Source organism: Pinus tabuliformis, chromosome 3_2 (genome assembly GCF_031772625.1).
Source record: "Pinus tabuliformis cultivar Carrire ecotype Pingquan chromosome 3_2, CPIR1, whole genome shotgun sequence".
NCBI classification, from domain to species: domain Eukaryota; kingdom Viridiplantae; phylum Streptophyta; class Pinopsida; order Pinales; family Pinaceae; genus Pinus; species Pinus tabuliformis.
The window spans coordinates 405,640,368-405,661,209 of NC_142302.1; the positions used below are offsets into that span (position 1 = coordinate 405,640,368).

At 38.7% G+C, this 20,842-nt stretch overlaps 1 pseudogene; it reads left to right on the forward strand.

Moving 5' to 3' along the window:
• Nucleotides 1-657: 657 nt before the first annotated feature.
• Nucleotides 658-16,105, forward strand: LOC149181100 (replication factor C subunit 3 pseudogene; annotated as a pseudogene).
• The last annotated feature ends 4,737 nt before the right edge of the window (nt 16,106-20,842 follow it).

The following is a 20,842-nucleotide window of genomic DNA, read 5'->3' on the forward strand; positions in this document are numbered from 1 at the left end:
ATCAACTACATTAGGCACATATTTTATGCTTGTCAACAATAACATGCCATCATCAGTGATTTTGTATCTCTTTCTCATGGATACCTCTAGATCTTTCTGTAAACATATCTTTACATGTTGGTATTTTTCATTGTTGAGCTTCCTTTTTGCCCAGATTTTGAGCTCGTGACTAGTGTTTTTAATCATTATTATCTTATTAAGCTAATAGTTAGAGGCATTTAGAGACAATATCTATTAAATTAATAAATTCTTCTTGAAGAATGCTTTGTCTGTAAATTTCATTAATCATATGTCTTCCTGGTGCCAGATGAATATGTCTAGCACCAATAGTGGAGCAATGCTTCTTAAAATGCATTTGAGTACGAAATGAGATGACTATAGGTGAAAATATGAATTTTGTGATTAAATGGTGAAGAACATTGAAATTCCGACACACGGTGGTTGTTCAGAGCACCCTCATTCAAATAACCTAGAAACGATTTGGCAAAATTCGACATTATGAGGACGCTATGGTCATGGGAATATTCCAACACAGGTTAAGTACAAAATCGGGTCAAAATCTGGATTTGACTGTTTCGGGCACGGTTTTGATAAGCCTCTTATGCTTAAAATAAGGAAACAATTCCTCCCTCCATGCCATATCATTGTAGAAGCCAAATGGTTTTTGAGAAGGACTTCCCTCATCTACTATTCTATGGACCATCTGGTGCTAGAAAGGAAACTTTAATCATGGCTTTACTTAAGGAGATATTTGGTCCAGGGGCTGAGAAGGTGAAGGTAGAAAATAAGCCATCGAATATTGAGGCTGGTACAAAGACCATTGATGTCGAAGTTAACAACAATATCAAGTAATCATCACGTGGAATTGAATCCTAGTAATGCAGGTTTCCAAGATAAATATGTTGTTTAAGAGATTATCAAAGAAATGGCTAAGAGTAGGCCCATTGATGTAAATGGGAATAAATGCTTCAAAGTGCTTGTTCTCAATAAAGTTGACAAGCTTTCTAAAGAGGCTCAGCACTCTCTCCGATGCACAATGAAAGTCTACAGTGGAGCATGCCGAATAGTTTTATGCTGTGATAGTGTGTCGAAAGTACTTGAAGCAGTGAGATCCCGTTGCCTGAATATTCGCATCAATTCACCTTCAAAGGAGAAAATAGTTGAAGTATTTGAATATATTGCTAAGAAAGAAGGACTACAACTTCCTTTGGGATTCATAGGTCGTATAGATCAACAATATAACAGAGACTCAAGGAGAGCAATTCTTTGCCTTGAGGCTTGCAAAGTGCAATATTGGAACTTCATTTGGCTTCTTTTATGTTTTGGATCACCATGGAAAAAAACAAGGGAAGGCATATCTCTTTAATACTGTGGTGAATGTGTCTGCTGGGATGTTGAGGAAAGCAGTTGCGACAAATATAGCAGACCACTGAAGCTCAGCCAGCTGTGCATCAATGTGCCTCTACCAGCAATATGTAAGGGTCAATTATTTCTAGAAGCCAATCACCAACCTGAACCCAATTGGAAACAAATCCTCTTGTTTTGATTGTAATTAATTTATATTAACAACGATCCTAAATTTATATGCCATATAACAATCGATCTGGTTAATTAGAGGCAACACTACTGCTATGTATTAGAGATTGTTGTTCATGCATAGAGGAGGTGGAGTGTTAGGTCCCTATACTACTAGTATAACCCCTTATTGTTATTAGTACAACCCCCTTATTATATTGTTGTACCCATGTAGTCCCCATATTGTTATTATTGTGCCCCATAGAAGCCCACTATTGTTATTATTGTGCCCTTACATTATTATTGTTGTGTCGGCTCTGATTATATTATGACCCCTTAGACTCCTATATATAGAAAGGAGGTATTGTCATTTGTATCATCAAAGAATTGTTCATTTGTGTAATGTAAAGGAGGTTGACCCCTTGAAGAGGCTGAATTCTAAGGCATTGATCTATCTTTTTGTGAGCTGGTTTCATAACATTTGGTATCAGAGCTTTAGATTCTAGGGTTTCGCTGCTCCAAACAGATCATCGTGGAATTTTCGTTATAACTTTTTTTCTGCAATGTTTTAGAAGCGAAAAAAAAAAATCCATTTGAGATGAAATCTTGCTGAACTTTGGGTCTGAATTTCAGATCTTGTCTCGATATATTTTTGGCGATATGGTTTGAGGAAGTTAGGGTTTTTGCAAGCTCCATAATTTCATCTAAAACAAGCCATTGTGGAAGTTTCTCTATAACGTGTTTGCTATGAAGTTTCAGAAGCTAAAAAAAAACCCATTTGAGAAGAAAGCAGCTTGAACCATGGGTTGGAATTTCATATCTTGTATCACTATATTTTAGGATATATGATATGAGGAAGTTAGGGTTGTTGCAGACTCCCGAATTACTGCTTAAACAAGTGACCTTGGGAAAATCGTCATAACTTTCTCTCTAAGCATCAGATTGAAATTTCGTCAGAAATTAAAGAAAGAGGATGGACTGTAGTTTCCCGTTTTAATTTTTCAGATCTGAAGGTCAAAATAGTGACACGTGGCACTTCATACAAGTTTGATCTTCTGAAAAGGTATATAATCAGGTCTTCTTGGGAGATTGTGCATAGCGCTTTCTTGGAGAAGCCAATTTAGATCACACTGGTGGCATTGGAAAGAGGACGCAGAGGGCTACTGCAGGTTGCGATTTCACAACTTAAATATCTGAAAGTACAAAGTTACAGTCATTTCAAAATCAAGCTCCTAAAATCAAGAGAAAGAGAGATGAGGAAGTTTGATGGCAAGGATCCGGTAAATTGGATACTACAGATGGAGAAATATTTTGATCTACATGGTGTACCACTGTTACAAAAGGTATGTATTGCATCTGATTATTTAGAATCGAATCAATTTTTATGGTATGAAGGGCTTTATTCTCGTAAATCACTTGTCACGTAATTTTCACAGAGGAAACGATAACACATTATGAGGATACAAAGAGCAACACCTTCTTTAGCCAATTGACAAACCTCAAACAAAAGTGTTCAATGGCAGAGCACATTGAGGACTTCGAAAAATTGAATATAAGGGTAAATGATATTCCAGAGAAGAAAATGGTTGATGTCTTCATAGGGACTTTAAAGGATAACATTCAACACGAGGTTTGTCTTTGGGAACCTGATTCATTGGAGAAGGCATTCAGGTGGGCAAGAAAAATTGAAAGTGAAATTATGGAAACAACGAATCCCACCACTCATGACTATAATTATGGAAGTGTTTTTTCTCCTAGCCTCCCAAAACCTACAAGGTTTACACCACAACAATTGGAAAAAAAAAGAGAAAAAGGGCTTCGTTACAATTGTGATCGAAAATGCACTAAAGTTCATAAGTGTGCTGAGAAGAAATTATTTTACATAGATTATGAAGAGGAGGAAGAAAAGGATCAAGAAACATAAAAATAAGGGGATATACACCAGTAACCAACCCCAGAGAAAGAAGAAATGAATCCGACCATATCTTGTAAAGCATTGGCAAGAATTACCACTCCTCAAACTCTCAAGATAGAAGGACATATCAAAAAGAAAAAGGTTCAAGAAGTGAAAGATCACATCGAGAAAGAAGAAATGAATCCAACCATATATTGTAATGCATTGGCTGGAATTACCACTCCTGAAACTATCAAGATAGAAGGGCATATCAAGAAGAAAAATGTTCAAGAAGTGAAAGATCACACTGAGCATCAACAAGTGAATCCGACCATATCTTGTAAAGCATTGGAAGAAATTACCACTCCTCAAACTCTCAAGATAGAAGGACATATCAAGAAGAAAAAGGTTTAAGCAGTGATAGATCACATCGAGCATCAACAACAAGTTCTCCAACTTTTAAAGGATAATGCCACTTTGGTGGAGAATAGAATGAAACAACAGGTAGATCAACATCGCAGTGAAAAAAGTTTTGATATAGGTGATTGCGTATTTTTACGGCTACATTTCAAGCAAGCTATTTATGAGAAGGAAATGTTGGCAATACTACATGCACTTAAGAAATGGCGATCTTACCCAATGGGAAGACACTTCAAGGTAAAAATGGATCATGATAGTCTTAAATACTTTTTAGAATAAATATTATCTTTATAAGAATAGAAAAAATGGGTCACAAATATGTTGGGTTATGACTTTGACACCATCTACAGAAAAGGGAAGAAAATTTTTGTTGTAGATGCACTCTCAAGAAAGGATGCGGATATGGAAGCATTGTTTTGTGCTATTTCTATTATCCAACTATATTAGATAAATGAAGCAAGGGATGAATGGAAGAAGGATGAATAAGTGTGGCCACTCATTCAAAAGTTGCAGAAGATCCCAGTTAAAAAAATATTGCCAGAACTTGACGAGGAAGGAAAAATCATATTGGAGCCTAGAGCAGTCACAGAAACAAGATTCCGACAGCTACGAAATCAATCAATTTCAGAGTATCTCATCAAGTGGAAGAACTTAACCGTTGAAGATTCCGCATGGGAGGAATTTTTTTTATTTTATTTTATTTTATTTTTTATACAGAAGCGTCAAGAACCACTCAAGCGTTGAGGACAACACTTTTTAAAGGAGAGGGGCATGTTAGGTGCCTATACTACTAGTATAAACCCTTATTGTTATTAGTAAAACCCCCTTATTATATTGTTGTACACCATATAGAAAGGAGGTCTTGTCATTTGTATCATCAAAGAATTGTTCATTTGTGTAATGTAAAGGAGGTTGCCCCCTCGAAGAGGTTGAATTCTAAGGTGTTGATCTATCTTTTCTATCTTTTTGTGAGCTGGTTTCATAACACGGAGGACGGGGTCACACAGGATTGCATAGGAAATCAAACCTGTACATTGTATTATTTGCAGAGTCTGGATTTCAATTGTGCCATGTGAGGAATCTGAGCCCAGTGGAATGATCCCTAGAGGAGACCACTGGAGCCCAACACTATATGATTTAGTATTTTCCTAATTTGATTTCAGTAGCAATATGATTTTGTACTTAATTTATATTTCCATGTTCTTTTGAATTTCTGAAGATGGTATTTTGATTTAGCTTTTACAGGAAGATCGAGCTGGGTGGTTGGGCCCATCAGCCAGCTCGTTGCCAAATTACTTAGGATTTATTCATTTCACTGCATTTTATTTCCTGTTGGTGTGATTTATTTTACTGCATTTGATTTCATGCGTGAGTGATTTAAATTCTGATTCCGCAATTTCATTTTTTAGATCTCCTTTATGTTTTGATATTTAATTATGCAGGTTTGATTCATGAATTCAGTGATGTCATTATTCTAGAATTTATTTCTGAGTATATTTAGTTAGCAAGCATTTCTTTTATTTGTGTTTCTCATTTCCACTATTTGTTGTGTTCAATTCATTATCTAATGAAATAGATTTTCAATTGCAGGGATTTATAATGGAGATAATAATTATGATATGATCGTTGGAAACTCTGATTTAATTAATTAATATTATTTGGGCATTCATAAGCATTTTTAATCCTAGGATTTTAAATATTCATCATTATAATTTAATGCCAGAATTAACATGAGGAGAATTTCAGTTCAAGTTCATGAATTGTCCAACAAAACTCTTTGAAGATATCTTCGATCAACAAACTTAAATTTCTTAAATTGAACACTGCAATTCCTTTCCAGTAGCAAGAAGCATTTAATGATTTTTCTTAAGTACAGATTTTAAAATAGTTTGAAATTGAATTTGTTTCATGCTTTCATATTTGCAGCATAGCTGTAGTTTTTTAAGAAGCTTTGCATTCTTTATTTGTTGTAGTGTGTTTACTTTGGAATTCCTTTTCTTGAATGATTTCCTTTTCAATTTGTTTTTAGGATTTTGATCCCTGAGGTCGTATTCTGGCATATATTGTGCTACGTCTCTAAGTCTTACGATCCTGGATTGACAATTTAAATGTGGGTGTAAATCTATCATTTATACCTCCCAACATTCATCATGAGACAACACTTCTTAAATCATTTCCTTTATGTCAACTCTACAAGTAATCAAGGCTACCAAATGAACCTCCTATAGACTCCTACTGAGTGCATCTACCACTTTATTGTTTTTCCTCGATGTGCTTTATCTCAAAATAAAATTCACTAACTAAAGATAATCATCTGGTTTGTTCGGCATTCAACTTAGGCTAATCAAATAGATATCTCAATCCCTTGTGGTTTTTCATCAATAAAAAATTTCTCCCTAATAGATAATACCTCCACAGTTTTAAAGCATGCACTATTGTTGAAGGCTCTAAGTTGTGGGTAACATAGTTTTTCCAATTTTCATTCAACTTTCTTGATTCATAGAAAACCATATATCCTTCTTGCATTAGGATTCCACTAAGTCCTTCCTTGCAAGCATCTATGCAAACCACAAAGTCCTTCCCTAGATCTGTTATTCTTAAGATAGATGCACATGTGAGAAATTTCTTAAGTTTCTCCAAACTAGTTGTACATTCTTCTGTCTTCTAAAATTTTACTCCTTTCCTTTGCAAAGTAGTGATTTGTTACCCAATAATTAAGAATTCCCAGATGAATTTTCAGTAATATCCAGCTAGACCCATGAAATGTATGACCTCTATGGCATTCTGAGGAGTGGGCCAATCCATTATAGCTTTGACCTTTTTCGAATACAACCACTCCTTTCGAAATAACATGCCCCAAGTAGTGAAAATGTTTGGAAAAATGCACACTACTAAGTTTTTCATATAACTTATGCTCCCTCGATGATTATAATGTTACTCTTAGTTGGTATTCATGCTCTTCTTTAATTTCTTAATATACTATGATATCATCTACAAAGATCAATTCAAATTTATCCAAATAAGGTTTGAAGACATTGTTCATTAAGCACTTGAATGTGACTTGGGAATTCGTAAGTCCAAATTGCACCACTAAAAATTCGTAGTGCCATATCTAGTACTAAAGGTGGTTTTGTGAATGTATTCATATTTAATTCTGACTTGATGATATCCAAACCTCAAATCTATTTTGGAAAAAATTGCAACCCCTCTCAACTAGTCAAATAGATCACCGATTCTAGGTAGTGGGAATTTATTCTTCATTGTAGCCTTGTTTTGTTACAGGTAGCTTATACATAGTTGCAATGTTTCATCATTATTTCTGACAAATTGCAAGTGAACCATAAGATGAAACATTGGGTTGAATGTATCCCTTATCTAGCATCTCTTTCAACCACAATTTCAATTGAATGAGCTCAGGCATACTCATGCGGTATGGGGTCTTTCATGTTGGAACTATTCCCAAAATTAACTCAACAATGAAATCAATGTCTCTTCTTGGTGGTAATCTAGGAAACTCTTTTGTGAACGTGTCACTAAAATATTTAACATGGGGTGGATTTCAAATGGATCCACACTTCCCTCCAAGTCCTTAGCCACATAGATAGCATACAACACACAACTCTTTGTATTGCATCACTTCACTTGAAGTGTAGTTATTTTCTTTAGTAAGATTGGTCTCTTTATCCCATACAACATTATCCTCTCACAAGCGTCATTAAGGCATTTTAGTGCATTTTTGTAATAATCAACCTTAATTTTGTGTGCTACCAACTAGTTCATGTTGATTAAAACATCATAAGATCCCAATGGCAGTAAATTTGGTGTTTTCTTAAATCTCCATCAAGCATGACTCTACTATGTTTGTCACCCATCTTTTTTTCCCATGGCTAGTTGAACTAGCCATGATTCTGTATGAGCCTTCTTTGGAAATTTACACTTCTCTATAATCTTTGGGTTGATATAGTTGAAATTAGAACCTGAGTTAATTAAAATTGAAATAGGTTGGTTGATGACCATACCTTCCATTTGGATTGTTGCAGCTTGTTGGTCTCTCTACCTATTGTCTAGTGTAGCATAAATTCAAGGCATGTTGTAGGCCACATCATTCACTGTTGTTTCTTCTTGTACATTGTATAACTTCATATTGGTCTATTTTCACTACGGAAAGTTCCTTCGCAGATGGTTTTCTCCAAAGATCCAACAATGTACAGTTCCTTTCCTAGACATAGCCTCTTCATTTACTAATTTCAGGGGTTTGTTTATGTTAATCATTGTGGAATTTTGATAATATTCATTCCTTGAAGAAGAATTGAACTTCCCATTTTCCCTCCTTGTTTATATCTTGAGGAATTTGGCTCTTTTCCTTTCAAATGTTCCTTATCTTTATTCTTCTAATCTGTTCACTAGATTCAGTCTTTTATTTGGACTGTTCATAATAGTACCTCATCTTTTGGATGGTTCCCTCAAGGGTTTTTAGCTTATCAAACTTTATTCTATCCCAGTAAGCTTGTGGTAATCCACTAAGATACCTCAGTATATTTGATTTCTCATCCTTGATATAAGGAACATACCTCAGTAGCTCCATGAATCTACTTGTATACTCATCAGTAGTCAATTGCCCCAATTCATGTTCATAGAATTATTTTGCCCTCCTTTCGTAGTACTTTTCATATAAGTACTTCTCCCAGAAATATTTCTTAAACCTTCTCAATGGAATCTATTTCTCCCTTTTTTCCTTAATGTTCTTCAAATATTCTCACCATATATCATCTTTTCCTTTCAAACTAAAAATAGCTACTCTGGCCTTCATGTGCTTAGAATAGTCATGCACTTTGAAGTACTTCTTCATTCCCAACAACCAAGCCTCTGCCTCCTCAACCTTCTTTACCTATCAATTAAAGGTAGGGAGTTTTTATTTCTGAAAATCCTCTTGGCATTGAACTCTTCTTACTTTTCCTCTAATAATGGTGTTTCTTAATTGTAGTTTTTGATGTTTGATCAGGGTTTCTTGAATTTATTTTTTATGTAGTAAGTAGAATTATGCCTTCTTCGGCATGTATGTGTCTCTTCCTTGACTTTCTTCTGGCTTCATTATCGCTATCCAATCTTTTCCTTTGGACTTTTGATGGGATAGGCTCTAGACTTGTGCCTGTCTAGATAACTAGCACCAATATCCTATTATTTTTTCCTTTGCAAGTTTGATAAGCTCTGCAATATCACAACATTTACTTATTCTTATATTTCTCGTGCTCTAACAATATTTTCATTGTCTACTTTGCATCTTCTCAGTTCAACTGTTAGGCTTCTAAGAGTGTCCATCCAATCAAGAGAGTCGTCTTTCTTCTTTTTCCTAATTGACTCTTCTTCTTGATCATGTTGGGACATATTTGTGCCATACTATTCCTTCCTGCTACTCATCTTTTCTCTCTCTTATTGTTCCTTGATGTCTTCTTATGTGTTTTTACACACACTTAAATGTCAACCAACCACAAATTCAATATAAACATAATTACTCATCACCTTAGCTTATTTACAATAACCATGTTAAGGTGATGCCATCTAGAAAATCAAATCTCAATTAATATATAGATTTAAAGATAAAATAAATAATCAGTAATTCTATCAAATCAAACTTTATATTAGCTATAGTTTAAAATCAACACACATTTGTAACTAAAAGGAAGCTAGCATATTATATACTCATCCTTGTGTGTGTGCATGTGAGCCTCTTTAGGTCCAGTGTTGAACCATGCTCTGATAACACTTTGTAAACACCCTCCACGCCGTGGGTTAATCACGAGTAGTGAAAGGTGTTACATTGAAATTTACCTAGTCTCCAAGGTCTATTATGAATATGGGGTCACAAAAATCCTCATTTTCCAACATCCTTGAAACACATAACAAATTCCACCAGCGTGACCATCTCTTCAAGAGATTTACGACAATATAATTTTTTTTGTGATCAGATGCCTAGATCAAAAGTTATGGATAATTAAATATTCACCTTTTAACTCTCTTGCCACATCAGTAAACTACCCACATAGCCTGCAAAGTGGCATATGTGGCATTGCCATGCCATATGCCACATCAAAGTGCACTTGTCCTCATCAGCATGCCAATACCATCATGCCTACCTCAGGAAAGGTGAAACATAGTTGTGCGCTAGATGGAGGGGAAAACCTTCATCAATTAATGGTATGATCTCTATTATGAAATTTCTATCAAGTGTGTCCACCCTGCCCTAATGACATCAAAATTATGTTACAATGACGTCAGTATACCATGTGGCATCCTCTTAGGGTGCCACCTATCACCCAATTTCTTTTTCACTTGACCATCCAACAAGGTTGACTCCACCTACCAAGTAGGCACCACATCAACATTCTATCCACTTCATCATCCCTTGTTTCAACCACATCCATCTAGTCTATGTGGTGTCTACCACCTCGGTATAATCCAAGGTCCCACCAGGTCCCAGTCCTCCATGTATCTCTCTGAATTTACATTATAAATATTTTGAGGGTGGGTTCACATTTGTCCTTCTACCTGGCCTCCACGTTAGCATGCCATCATGCCAATGTGGCGAGACGCAAAGGAGGTCTAGGACTAAACTAGGCACAACACAACAAAAATTAGACTCCTTTATGCGACGCAAGAAATTCCCATCACACACCTTCTATCATAGCACCACTTCTCTAAAAAGTTACCACCTAGCAATGGGTGCAACACAATGGCAATCCCTTCATCATGTGATCGAAAAAATTATGTTGCACACCTTCCATTAGTAACACTAGCCTCCATGGAGTTACATCTCGATAATGGCATGACGTGGGATTAATTGCTAATCCTTGGCTTAACACTTACCCCACCTACTAACTCTATAATTAAGTAGTATGATCATTAATTAACCCACAATTAATAAAAACCACAATTGCCTTCACTATTCTATAACTTATTTGAAGTCCTTTACAAATTTAATAACAACCATTTGAATAATATGCAAGCCCTATTTTCTCATAATTCTCTACTTGGAGACTTAGGAACTTTAATGGCTTTGTGAAGGCATGAAAGGCTTTGCAAATTTACTGACATGCCTACTATCGAACATCAACACACAACAATTTCATAGCTAGCCAAGCTTTGTAAATTTAGTACAACAATGCTATAATCAAACACAGTAAAATAAGTCCTAGGTAGCGACATCAAATTTAATGAGAGATCATACATTATAATGAAAAATTTGTACAAAGTTAAGGATACAACTATTTGCATTCATTTACCATAATGTTCTATGACTTTTGTGAGATTCTTGTATACAATGCATATTCATCTTGTACATAAACAAAGTACATATCATTATTAAAAAAGAATATTGAACCATTATAATTTATGAGCATGCCAATAATCAAGGCACTATTATCAACAATTGTTTGCATGTCCTTATGAAACCAGTCACACACACACACACACACACACACACACATATATGTGTGTGTGTGTGTGTGTAAGAATAGTCATAACATCCAAATGAAGCTAGTATTTCCAACTTAGCCAAATAACATCAAGGCCTATACCTATCAAGGATATGTAGCAATTTACAATAACCATTCAAGTTAACATAAAGCCGTTCATTATTCATTAACATAATAGTCTAGGTAATTAATCTATGTCCATTATATAGAAGCCATGGCACTTATCTAAATGGATATAAATGGTTGGAAACTAAAGGTGGGACTTCAACTCTCCACCCATTCGTAGGCCAGTTGCACCACATTCTTTCTTACAGTTGTCCACCCCCAAGACAAATCCACGATCCGAGGGATTTCAATTTAGACTTATCTAGAATAATTTTCAACTCTAGAAGTATGGGATCACTTTTTATGTGGTTTATTAGTTGTATCCTTAAGGAAATCACTACAGGAACCTGTATCTCAAAGTCTAGGTAGTTTATTAGCTTACTTGGCAAGCACTAACCGGTTTATCAGCCCTCTTGGTAAGCACTCAATGGTTTATCAATCCTTTCAACAAGCACCCCAGTGAATTTATACCCTACCTAGTGGTTTATCATCCATACAAAAAGCACCCATCACCCAACAATCTTCTTTGAGCCTTCCACTGAATTCTTCCAAGCTTGGACACACACAATCCACAACTTCAATACATCAACACAGGGAATCACATCCCATCATCCTTAACAAGCTTTCTCAAATGCTCGACATCCATGTGCTGGGAAATTTAATTGTGAGTTAAATTACATTCATTAAAATATCAATCCAGGTTTGTATACTTATGAGGTACACTATACTTGTTGGGCATCGGACCCCCCCCACAACATGTTTTAGGGCTCAAAGCCCAGGTTTTGGTCAAATGTATTATAAGACTCTGTGAATTGCGGGTGTAGAGAGCGGAGTATAGGTTGAGCCATAGGGTTGTCCGCCCTAAGTTTTGTAATGTAATATAATGTCATGTTGGCCAAGGCTCTAAGTTGTAAAGATAGCTAAGAAGGGGATGAGAAAATTAGAGATAGAGCACAAAGGAGGAGTCCTAGTGTATTGGGTCGTAGTAGTAGGAAGAGTCTCTGCAGCTGAGTGCGTAGAGGCCTAGTAGAGTCCGTAGCTGAGTCTGCGGACCCCTACAGCTGAGTACGCAGGGCGGTGTGGAGTCTGTAACCTTGAACGAAGAATAATAAAGAGAAGTTGATTCCAAATTCTGTGCATCTGCTTGTGTATTGCATTCTATTCATTTATACTATTTTGCTTATCGCACGCACTTATATGATTGTTGGATATATTGTTAATTAACACTACTCTTACATAGATAAGTTAAGCAATCAGATAATAACAGGTTAAATAGTGAGGAACTTGGGTATAATACGAATCACACCCCGAGTAAGGCTGCGTGAAGACAACATCACAGGTTGCGAGGGACTAATAGATGCGCGTAGCAACGTGCGCATAGGGTCAAACCGCAGAATGCCAAAAGCTCATCAGACATCCCCAGGGTACGGAAACCTTGTTCTAGCACCCTCCCATACTACTTTGGGTGAGACCTTAGTCCACTCTCTGCGGACTGTTGCCGAAAGGGCCAGTAGTACCGAGATTTGTTTGGCTAAATCACCTGTAAACCTGGATCAGGCCCATACAAGTGAAAAAATGGTTCCGTTGTTGGGACCGGGATCTACATTAGGGATCTCTGATGTTGTGCCACTAGAATCCAACAAATAAAGAAATTGAAGGGTGGTTGGACAAGAAAATTCACGAGTTCACGACGCAGGAAAACAAAAATCTGCGAGTATCTAAGGAATAGTGGTTGGAGTGCTACTTTTATATGGAAATCCACAAAACTTTCTTTGCATCCTTTCCTTCTGAGCTGCATGAGTGGATCGTGAATCTAGTAGATATTCAGGGAAGGTGTAGGCTCGACAAACCAATCATGTGGACTCCAGAATTAGTACGCAGGCTAGAAGCGTCAGGAGAGAAGATCGCACGAGATGTGGACCATTGGCTTGACCAAATTATAGGAGGATTTATCATTGAGTTCGCGGTAGATACGAACGTCAGCTACAGTGAGGTGGAGCAACATTTCCTCAAGGGACCGTGAGGTAAGTACATTAAATCTTTGAACACTTTGATTAAGATGTTATTTTGTGAAAAGCGGTTTATGTGAATAAATTAATGTTTGGGGCTACGCGAAGTGGGAAGAACTACAGAAGCGAAAGTAGTGAAGAATTGGAAACCAGTCCCTTAATTTCCCCCTCGCGGGAAAGCGAGGAAGAGCTCGCAAAAGTTTCTCCGAGAAGCACGGTCAATCTGATAAGGCAGTGAATTCCGTGCTTACCACCTCCACCTACACTGCCACCTATCTCACCCTCCTCACCTCCATCTCCACCCACCCCCCCATGCCACCACCACAGTTCAATATGGCGAGTGCAATCAACTACTGGTATTAAGAGGAGTAGGAAATGAAGATCCGGACCAATTCTGGTTCGTGGTAAGAGTGGTATGCGAAGCACAAGGAGTCGTGGATGACAATATAAGTGCGTTGCAAGATTGTGCATTAACATGGTACATCAAGCATTATAATGACCATCCAAACGTAGGAATCAAAAAAATCCAAACTGTGCTAAATAGGGAATTTAGCAGGCCAAAGTCGGAAACACAATCAATCATCGGGTTTAAGGAGATCCGATGCTCCTAGGTGAGACCCCCTGGGATTTGGACCAAAGACTGAAGGGTATGATTCATGAAGCCAACAAGACGTTGACGGATGGAAAACACCATGCATGGTTTGTAGCATCACTAACACCGCACTTACAGACGTCGCTGTCACAACAAGAACTTTCCACCTAGGCCGAAGCTTTGGAGATGGCGTTGAGATTGCATGAAACCCCTATACAAGAACCTAGTCCGGGAGTCCAACAAATCCATGTGCAACTGCAAAATCTATGTCTGGAGATGCAGAGTTTGAAACAGGACAGGACACCTCGACTAGAGGCGCGCAAGGAGGTATGGTGCATAAAATTCAAAGGCCAGGGGCATGACAAGGACCACTGTCCAGTATTCGCAAATTACTTGGCAGGAGGAGGGCCGATGCTGTTAAGACCTGAGGCACAAGCAGGACCAAGCACGACACCTGCATTATGGTGCGCGATCTGTCAGATAGGAGGAAAGCACACTACGGATAATTGTCATCTATTGCAGAAGTATACGTAGACGTCCCAACAATTGTTTTGTAATTTCTGCAGGTCGGTAGGCCATGATGAGCACACCTGCAGAAGCTACGAACTAATGATGGATCAGAATCCTGCCTACAGGGTGCAGGCAGAAATGTGAGCTCTTGACCCAAATGCAGGAATGGCACACGCTGGATTTTAGGGGTGCGGTCGAGGTCGAGGTGGAATGGGACCACGAAAGGGTCACGGACAGCTAATGTTTTACAATTGCGGAGGGCTAGGGCACTATGCCCGCGATTGTACAAACCTGACAAGGACATCATGTTTGTACTGTACTCAGTTTGATCATGAGGTAGAAGACTGCCCTACATTGATAGCAAGACTGCGCGAAAAAGGGGTACTTAAGTCCCCTCCGACTCAGAATTTATAGATGATGAGGTTTGAGCTGTGCGAACAAAACCCGAATGTAAACATGATGCTCAGGAGCAGTATGACCACTGGCGATGATAAGGGTAAGCAGTCAGAAGAAAGTGCGTGGGTTTGCAGGGCTCCTACAAAGGAACCCAAATTTGATTTAGAACGTGTGAAGGAGACATTAATGGAAGCTAAGAAGAGCTTTATGGAGGCCTCCACTTTAGGTAGTAAGGATCAACTACAACCAGGGTTGGATCCTTCAATGCTCACTACCTTTCTAGAGACATGCATGAAACTCCTACACAATAGCAAGGCCATAAAAGGACTACATGAACTTATCACTAGGTGCGCGGGGTCAGAAGAACCGTGCGTGGTCCGGAAACTTGGAAAGCATGCATTGCACTTAGGAAGGGAAATGAGGTTGACTGCGCAAATCAACGAGTGTGAAATGGATTAGGTAATCTTGGATCTCGGATCAGACGTGAATGTACTGCCAAAACAAACATGGGAGTGCATGCGAAGACCCGTGCTACAATGGTCTCCTATTTAATTACGAATGGCGAACCAACAAAATATCTTGCCCATGAGAAGATTGCAAGGGGTAACAGTGGATATTGAAGGTGCAAGCGCACAGGCGGATTTTGAAGTGATAGAGATTGTCGATGACAATAATCCCTATCCTACGCTACTAGGAATAGATTGGGCCACCGATATGAACAGAGTCATAAATCTGAAGAAGCACAAAATGATCTTTGAAAAAAGTTCACTATGCGTAGTAGTACCGCTAGATCCAGTCGAAGGAGCGCGATACACTAAACCGGCGCACGATGATGATAGTGATGACAATCTTGATTGTATTTACAAGATAACCGTGCTAGAAGCGGCTGCACGAAGTAACAATGCTTAATTGCAACATGATGGTTAGATCACTGCGTTGCGTGACAACAGAGGCAAGGGATTTGTCGACACATGATGGGTTGACAGCGGTGGATGAATTCCTGAGAAAATTTGAGAGCGCAGTATCAGAACAACAGCAGTTCGATGCTCTGAAGTGGTCACTGCGTGCAATGCCCGCACGACGGTGGGGTATGCATCAAGGAAGTTTTGCGGACTGGCGCGGATTCAGAAGAATGATGCGCCTACGATTTGGGAAACCGCAGATACGGCTAGTAGACAAATACGACAAATAAGATGATCCATGCACCCACCTCGCTGATGAGGCCCAAAAATGGATAATTATATGGGCTCATTTAGCCTCCTAATTCGATTTAATCCACCATTCTCATTAGTTTATTGCATGTTTTTGATTATATTTATGCTAATAGAGTGAATTGGGTTAGTCATTATGCCAACAGGTCTAATGTGTGCTTTATGCAGTCTTTTTGGTCAATTTGGAGACAAAATCAAGGGTTTAAACGAGCACTTGGCAGCCAAATTCGTGGAGAGGATTTTTAGGAAGGTGTCCCCTTCATTTATGGGCCCTTACCTTGAATTCTCCACCATCAGCTCAGAGTTCAAGGGCCACCAAATCAATTATCACAAGGGCAATCGAGCAAGGGCTAGTAAAGGCGCTGTTAACTACAAGTTTTGGTAGTCGAGTTCCTAAAGTTTAGGAGGGCTATTGGGGTCCTCAATTTGTATAAATAAGAAGGCTTAGGGCCTCATTTCAGTTAGTCACTTTGTAGGCAGAAGTTAGCTAGTTTGTAGTTTGATTTTAGTCATTTTTTAGGCAGTAGATTAGCTCTGCATTTCAGCACACTTTCAAGCTTTCCCTTGTGGACAGTTTTTGATGTAACTATTATTTCTTGCTCAATAAATATGAATCTAGCTTTGCACCAGCTCTAATCTCTCTTAAGAGGCCGTAGCTCTTGGGGTTGGGCCCAACTCAAGCGCCCAGTACCTCCTTTGTTTACCTTTATGTGTTTTTGCTGCATTCTTAGAATAAAATCTGCTATTTAGATTTAAATCTTGCTTTGTTATTTAGATTGCTTTTGATGATTAAAAATGATTTTTATGTTCAGATTGATTTGATAGGTTAATAACAGGGAAGATCTTCAGAAAAAGGCCATCAAGCACCTCTGATCTCACCTCTCCCTTAGTGGGATCATGAGCTGGGACAAAGGTGACCTTGCTACCAACAAAAACACTGTCTTTGCTTCACCATGCAATCATTAGTGTTAGGTTTTCATTTGCAGAGATTGATACCAGCCGTGGTTACGTGTTCAGGTTCTTGATTGCTCAGTTTGCATAGCTATTTCACGTGTTTCATTGCAAATAAACTTCTGTTCCATTTCTTTGCTGTTATCTAGGTCAGATTAGGTCATAGTAATTAGCTTCTTGATTTTCCAAGTCTTCATTTGTCTAATTCAAAAGATAACTTGTAGAGCGACTGTAATACCTCTCCATCTACCTGTACTCCATCAATCCCATCTTCTCCATCCTCCAACTTGGATTCTTGCCTCACGTTTGCCATTTGCTCACTTTGCCCTAATTCCCATATTTTTGTGCAACATTGCGCCACTCCTCCTTGAACAAATCCAACCATCCTTGCCACTCCTCAGCTCCATTCCCCAAGTCCTGGACCTCCTCACATCCCTATCTCAACTCCATACCCACTCCTTCATCTTTCTTCCTCCATCCATCCTCCAAAATCCCATTTCTGAACATCCTATAGAAAATTACGGACATCCTGTAGAAATTACTAAACATCCTCTAGAACTCTTGCAGACATCCTATAGAAGCTCATGAGAGCGGTTTCTTGACAGCCAAACTCTGTGAAACTCTCTGGAAGGATGCTAGGGACCCCTTAGGACCTCTTCGAACCTTCCCAACCTTCTGTAAGCATTTCCTCTCACCAATCCACCTCTGCACAGTCAAAAACCAGTTAAAAGCACATGCATGATAATTCTGACAACTTATTCAAAAATACAAAAATATGTTTTTTTTTTTCAGATGTTACTGTAGAAGTAGCTTAGAAACATGCATCTTACCTTCCTAGAATTCAATGGCATCTCTTTCAGTAGCTTGCATCCTCTTTCTTGCATTAGTAGGGCTAGCTGGTAAAATTAGGGTTTGCTAGGGTTTACGTTTCCTTTCAGCTTTCTAGTTTCTTTCTGCAAGTAGATTAGCCTTCTTTGAGTTAGCTTTCGTCCATCAGTTAAAAAGCTTCTTCTCAGATCTCATAGAAGTTGGCTTAAACTCCTAGCTAACTTGTGTTAGCTGACCAAGTGACAGCTGCGGCAAGAGCTAGTACTTGTGCATACATCACTGTCGCTTCCAAGTTTGTTACGAACTACCGGGTTGATAAAATTAAAGAAGGGAGTCTCAGGATTTGCAGCATTATTGCTGCAATACTGGTGCCCACCATTCTTTTTGGCGCCGTTGCCGGGGAAGCGTCAGAGTATTGGTGATTGCTGCTTTTCTTATATTTTCTACTACAACCTTCTGCTAAGTAGTTTATTTCATTTCCATTCTGCAATTTCATTTCTGGAAAAGTAGATTAGACATTTCCTTCTTTCGTAGATTAGCATTCCAATTCTACAATTTCAATTCTGCAAGCATAAACTAGCATTTCATTCCTGCAATTTCATTTGAGCAAAATAGATTAGTCCTTCCCTGCTTTCATTTCAATTCCGCATTTTCATTTCAGCAAGATAGTTAGTTGCAGTTCAATCTATTTAGCTTTGTAGGCACAAGCAGAAAAAATAAAAAATCAACCAAAAATATTTCCTTTCATGCCTTGTAGGAGTAGAGATAATTCAAAAAAATGATTGCACAATGCCCCCACTGCTTCACACAGCCAACCTTCTCTCTTCTTCGATGGCTGTGATTAAAGAACCCTTAGGTGGACAGCAAGACATATTTGAAGAACCTCAAGGGAAGAAGAAGAAGAAAACATTCCTCTGGAGAAAATGGCTACAAGTAGAAATGTTGGGAGCAGTACCTTATCCAAAAAATAATTTTCAAATCAGATGGAAGATTTTAAGAGCGAGATGAGGCAGTTTCTTGCCATGCAACTGGATACCTTGCATATCCAAAGGAAGAAAGAGGTAGCCAAGAGGGCTTTGGCCATCTTTTGTCCCAGGTGCACTAGAAAGCATCCTAGGAACGAATGTCCAATGCACTCCCTAGAAGTGTGTTTCGTCTGTGAAGAATACCATCCTACGAATCAGTGCCCTTCCTTGCTTGGACTTAAAGCTGCATGTCAGAGAGCCAAAGGAGCCACTGAACCACTCTATTATATGAATCAAAGGAGGCCACATGGACCCATACCTTACCAGGAGGGAATGCAAGAGACATCCCAGGCCTATTTTAACCCCTATCAAGTCACTTCCATGCCTTCTTGGGGTCCCCTTGCTCATCCTTCCTGGTCCACACCCCCTCCTTGGTTGTATCCTCCTCAATATTATGCCCAACCAGCTGCTCATTCATTTCACTCTTATGCTCAGCCATAGCCTCAGTGGAATGCACCTCATCAAGGGTGGAGGCCCCAGTACAACTCTCCTCCCACTCCTTTGCCTCCACCGCCTGCTAAACCGCAACCATCACCTCCTCCTCCACCAAGGCAGCCCCAAATGCCTGCCCAACCACAACCCCATCCACATCCATCTCAAATATACACCCCCACTCAACTACCCGTACCACTGTTTCCAAATCCACACATTGGGGTAGCTCAACTCCATTACAATGCTGAGGCACAACATGTCCAAACAACTCCTCTTGAGCTCCAAGATATTCACCATAGCTCAGGAAGAGTATTGGAGAAAAGAGATTATATTGACAGAACTGAAGGATCACATCCAGCAAAAGAAGATTCAGGAGAGGAGATCAAAGAACCATAGGCTGCACTTGATGAAGAGAAGAGATCAGAATCAGAGATCATGAAAGCTCCCTCATGGTTACCATCAAATCCTCCATGTACTCAAAAGAAAACTCAGCAAAAAGAGGAAGATGAGAAGGTCATGATAGAAGGTGACATGAAGAATGATCCAGATCAACAAGAGGACCAAGGATATCAGAGCTATATTGAGATATGGTTCCAGACGGTCACTAAGTTGCAGCAATACTCTCTTCCTCAGCTATGTTTGATCCCTTCAAAGTCAAATCATTTGGTCTCTGAAATCCGGATAGCTGTCAAAGCATGCATTTCAAGCCTCCACATCATTTTGTCTCTAATATCTATGTGCACATGGCTCCATTGGAAGTATTCTTATACTTGAAAATGATTTTGTTTTTCAAGTAGGGTAGGGTAGGAAAAAAAGAAAAAGGATAAAAAAATGAAAATAAGAGGAAAATAAAAATCTAAGGTGAAAACCTCCTCGGAGGCGCCTTAGATTGGCTCATTGATTGAAAACCTCCATGAGGCAGTCAATGGGTTGGGAAAAAAGAGAAAATAGAATAAGATATCTGGGTGAAAACCTCCCTTGGAGGCGTCCAGGGCAGGCAATTAGGGTGTAAACCTCCATGAGGCGCCCTAGTTGTTTTCAAAAAAAAAAAAAGAGAAAAAGAAAAATAAACCTAATTTCCATTGAATAATTTCAGGTTGCAGCAAGGACATTGCAGGTCAAGAGGATCGCTCAAAACAAAGACAGAGGAAGTTCTGTGCCTTCTACAAGAAGTTTTGTGTTTTCTACAGGAAGCCTACAAGCAAACCAAAATTGATCTCTGAAGAGGACCTGAAGGCCGGGAATCTGTCCATGAGGCCTACAAGCATCCATGTTTCCATCCCTCACCCTTATCCATCATTTTTTCCATCTCATTATGCTTCTTTCCTAAAAACTGCATGTTCTACAGGAAGTTCTTGTAGAAATTATAGGATTTCTACAGGAAGCTAGAAATGGATTTCAAAAAGGTATTTTGGCGAACATGATAGCTTCCTCAAGGGTTCATAAGCCATCCTACAATCTTCAAACTCCTCCTCCATCATC